Source organism: Lactuca virosa, chromosome 9, assembly GCF_052849685.1.
Source record: "Lactuca virosa cultivar CGN04683 chromosome 9, Lactuca_virosa_CGN04683_v6, whole genome shotgun sequence".
In the NCBI taxonomy this organism is placed as follows: domain Eukaryota; kingdom Viridiplantae; phylum Streptophyta; class Magnoliopsida; order Asterales; family Asteraceae; genus Lactuca; species Lactuca virosa.
In genome coordinates this window covers 139,109,213-139,114,501 of record NC_136434.1, presented here as the reverse complement: position 1 = coordinate 139,114,501, position 5,289 = coordinate 139,109,213, and the positions used below count along the sequence as shown (strand labels likewise).

The window sequence follows — 5,289 nt, the reverse complement described above, 5'->3', positions numbered from 1 at the left end:
ATGGAAATTTCGTGAACGTTTTCGGAATCAGACTATAGTCTATTATTTAGTTCCATACTCGAAATATTTTTAGCAAAAATATTTACAAAAGTCGTGAAAACGGACACCATGAGTTGTATAGACGCGAAAGTTCAAACGTAATTTCCCGGAGTTCCATAACTCCAAAAATTAATCCGTTCGGGTTTCTGGAATCCTCGAATTACCCTCTTTCATAAGAAAATTTCAAAACCGCAATCCGATGTCGGGATCTCGATTCATAAACTTATGAGTGTTTTGGACAAATTAAGGAATTAAACTACTTTGTGGGCCCACATAACTTGTATAGAAGAAAATGGCCAGCTCTTAGTCCTTGCTTCCCCCTGTATCCATGCCCACGTGAGTTTCTCCTCTTCCCATCTTCCTCCTAAGTGCAAACTTGCATAAAGAGTACACAACACTTGATTTAAGCATGGAGTCTTTATAAACACTTGCATCACTTCTTTGCTATAAATAAGAGTTCATAGAAGCCATTAAACTCACACAGCATCAACCATCTTCTTCCTCTCTCTTAATATTGATCTCTTTCTTTCTAAACCTTTCTCTCATTCTCGATTACTTCCACCCCCAAAAACCACCCTTGTACCATCTTGTTGTGACCGGAAATCACACCCAACATCACCTCGGCCTTCTTCACTCCCTTCCCTCCTTCCTCTCCCTTCGTTTTCATCAAGAAAGAAGCAAGAAAACGGGCAGCAGGAGGCTGATGGAGCTCTCCGGCCACCACCGGACACCTCACTGCCACCCCTCCCCACTGCCGGCCACCACCATCATCAACCTCCTGCTGCTACAAATTCGTGAGTACTCCGCCCTTTCATTAATTTTTTTTGTTGTTTTGTTCCTGTCAATCGTAAAATGCCAGCCGAAGACTCATTTATATTTTTTTCTTTTCTTTCGTTGCATATAAACAAGATCACAGGAGGTGATCATCTACTTTCCAAACTCCATTTTAAAAAAATTCAAACCCCCCTCACTCAAAATTTTCTTTCAAAATAGGTCCCAAATATGTAAAATTCCATTTCATTTAATTAGATTACAATCACTCTCTTCAAAATTCTTTACAAACAAGTCCCAAATCAACAAACTTTCATTTTATTTATTTAAATTACACCCTTCCTTGTGATTTATTTGCAAAATAAATCCAAAACTCAAACTTAGAATTTAAATAAATCATTTTAGTCCCTCATTTGAAAAGTATTTACAAACTTAGTCCCATTTGATTTATTTAAATTAATAAATGAACCTTATACTTTGGTTAAATTACCAAACAACCCTCCACATATTAATTTATGTTAAAATTTCATAGGAAACTAAATTAATCTCGGAGTTTCGTGTTCACGACAACACATGTCGGTTTCTCGCGTCAATTCTAAAAACAAATAAACAGCCATACTTTAAGGTGAGCGTTACGGCCCCACTTTTACATATTTTCGGAAGGGGTGGGGGGGGGGGGATACATGTACTACTTGGACTATATCATATATAAATATGTCTAAATCTTTTGTTTATACAAACAACATCATCATTTTTATGCGATATAAATCATACAAAAGTATTATTTACTACTCTATCACTAACCATACGGAGAATCTGGTTTGAAGGGTCGCATAGGGTTGTTGGATTTCAGAACGGCTTAACTGCTAAAATCATCATGCCCTCCGGTGTTTCATGTATGGCCATCATGTGTACATGGTAGTACGTGTACTAAGTAATATTTATCATACAAAATACACATGAAAAATCATTAATTTGTGTAAACACATTACTAGTTTATGAAATATTTGTTTAAACGCTTATATGTTATAAGTAAACAAGCTAGATTTAAATCTCAATATCAATATATGTTATGTCGTTAAAATAATACAACTAATAAAAATAACATATACTTTCCGACTACAAAAGTGTTAAGATTGTATAAATGGCTATCAACTCGGTAGTTTCAACATACATCATACACACACACACACACACACACACACACACACACACACACATATATATATATATATATATATATATATATATATATATATATATATATATATATATATATATATATATATATATATATATATAGTTTTGTACAAGTTATAAAACTTGTATCTTAGGCCCATACATGTGCTTGTGTACACTATCCTAAGATTTATCAACTGTTTAAACAAGTATCGTACACTTTTACGTTTACACTTATCAAATATACTTGTCATTTATCCGTTTATCCATACAACTATATTAAGATTTGTCAACTGTTTAAACAAGTATCGTACACTTTGACGTTTACGCTTATCAAATATACTTGTCATTTATCCGTTTATCCATACAACTTTATTAATATTTATCAATTATTTAAACAAGTATCGTACACTTTTACGTTTACGCTTATCAAATATACTTGTTGTTTTATCCGTTTATCCGTATCTACGGTTGTTATGTACAACCTTAACATATAACTTTATCCATATATCCGTATATCCGTTTATCCGTTATCCATACAACTTTATCACTATAAACTTTAACTAGATTTCATTATCTAGAAACCACAATTTCGATTCCTTGCTTTAGCAAACATTTCCAAACATGGTTTTACATACAACAAAGGCAATACTTTTTGGATCATATTAAAAATATCATTATTACAAAAAGCATGTGACTCTCACCAACCTTTTTGTTGACCCTCAAACTTACATGTATTCTCAGGAGATCATTAGACAAGCGTTCAGATGGAAGATTGGTCATGGATTAAAGACGACCTAGCTATCTAGTTTTTGTTATCTACTGACCTGTTTAAGGCAACTACTGTACTATTATTATCTGTAAGAACCCTGTATTCAAACTTAATGATGGAATACAAATGTTATTTTGTTTATCGTTGTACTTGTGATATATATTCAGTTTACCTGTGATCCATGAACATAGTGGCATAGGCCGGCGTGTTCTGCCGCCTCGGTCGGGGTGTGACAAAATCCGTAATAAAAACGAATTCAGCTCTACTGCGAATTTCCTAATCATGCAATCAACCCAAATCTAGCTATTCAGAATGCGTTCTATCTAAGATGGTACTGAGAAAAACTAACAAGCTCTAGTATAATCTCTTTTACCTAGTTAAATTAACCAAAACAAGCTCTTCAGTTAACCCTAACATTTTACTGATCTAATTAACCAAGCTCTTAATTAAATTAAAAAATGTGCATTAAGATCTGTGTAAAATTCCCAACAATACCCAATACTTCTCATAAGTTTGGAAGCTTAAAGAAACGGAATTTCATTTTATAATAAAGTCAAATCCAAACACAAAACCAATTTATTACTTGTTACTTATTACCAGATTATCAAAACAATTATGGATTTCGACAACTGATTAACTCTAATGATTAAACCCTAGCTAGGTGATCAGACTAAGAAGAATTAAAATCAAACATTCATTAAGCTCAAAACTGAACAACTAGATACAAGCACACAATGAAAACCATATATGACAACTGATCACACAAAAAGTACTAGTCTATTGTAAAACTGAAAACTAGGGTTTAGCCAGACATGGCTAAAAACGAATCTTGAATAGTAAAAAGAGACACTAAATAACTAATCTTACTAACTAAACGTAGGAGATGATCCACTGTCTCCAGATCTTCATAAATCGCTGAGTTCAGAGAGAAATCGCCTCAAAGGTTGTCTGAAAAGAGTTTTTTGTCGTCTGGAATCGTCTGGGGTTCAATCTGATTAGAGGGGTGATATTTATATGCAATTCTGAAACTTTCGGAGAAAAAAATCACAAAAAATGCGATCGCATACATACAAAAATGCGATCCCATTTTTGCCATATTTTCCCGATTCACCATTTAATGAAGTACGCTGCTATTTCTTACCTTTTTTGAGCTTCGACAGAAAAATGCGATCACTTTTTTCCCATATGATTGCATTTTTTTATTTTTTCCTAGATGATATTTTTCGACCCTACAAAACCTCGACTAGTTTATGCGATCACAGAAGTGTAGAAATGTGATTGCATTTTTGGCTTTATGTCGCGATTTGGTCGTAATTCTTCAGTGTAAGCATTCCAATTCATTCATTAACATCTTTCTTCAGTTCCAACACTAATTATGCTCCAATTCTTCCTTTAAACACATCTAAAGTTGCTCCAAAGTACTGCTCCACTCGTAGTACATAAAAACGACATAAAAACACTAGCATTACGGGAATTCTTGACGAAAGAGATGAGCAGAACATTATTTAAGCTAATAATATGCAAATGTGTAAAATATGATGCTAAATGAAATAAAAACTACCCTAAAAGATGCATAAAATAGCATCTATCACATTATCAAATGAATTTCGAAAACCTTGTCTGAATAATGCATGAAATGAAATAATGTTTCGTGTCATTTCTGACGAATGACAATAATTAATCAAATCTATACTAACACCATTATCAAGCACAAGCTTATACGTACCAATCTTGGTGATAGGTAAGAACGCCTATTCCCGATGACCAGGTTGAGCTTCCCGTGCTCCACTTCCTTGCTTGCGCTTCGACCCTGCAAATTCAAAGAAAGTTTGAAAACCACATCCTGTATCAAGGACCCAAGAATGAGAAAGATGTGTGTTATAGATATAAATAGTGTATGTACCTGATGAGAAGCCAAATGGATTGATCTTCCCCTCTTTCAACTCTTGAAGGTTCTTTGGACTACTTCTTTTCCAATGCCCTTTCTCATCACAATGAAAGCAAGTGGCCTCCTTTGGGTCACTAACAGCTGGAACGTCAAACTTGGGGTTTGCCTTGGACCCACTGCTAGACCCTCCAGCATGGGCTTTAACCTTCCAGTTTGATTAAGAGGAAGCCTTCCTCTTCTTTCTTCTGTTTTGCCCAATAGCCAGGACAATAGTACTTGTAGCAGAAGGGACATGATTTATCTTCATCCCTAATTCAACAGTCTGCAACTAGTTGTGGATTTGGGTCAATATCGTCTCTGTGTTGTTCAAATGATTAGACAATATGAACTGATCATAACCAGGAGTCAAAGAGTTAAGGACCATATCAATGGCCAACTCTTGGTCAAATGACACATTGAGCTTTTCTAACCGCTCTATGTATCTCTGCATTCTTTGCACGTGAGCGCAACCAGCTTCTCCCTCCTTCAAATTGCACGCCACAAGAGGCTTGACCACTTCATAGCGTTCTTTCCTAGCCTTATTGTGAAACTTTTTAGCAAGATCAAGGCACATCTCCTAGGGACAATAGTCCTCATATAA

At 34.9% G+C, this 5,289-nt stretch overlaps 1 long non-coding RNA gene across 1 annotated transcript; it reads left to right on the top strand.

Moving 5' to 3' along the window:
- The first annotated feature begins 384 nt into the window (after nucleotides 1-384).
- LOC145141096 (uncharacterized) lies at nucleotides 385-2,900 on the top strand. Its single transcript, XR_013722438.1, has 2 exons — nucleotides 385-833; nucleotides 2,734-2,900. It is a non-coding gene; the product is annotated as an uncharacterized LOC145141096 (long non-coding RNA).
- The last annotated feature ends 2,389 nt before the right edge of the window (nucleotides 2,901-5,289 follow it).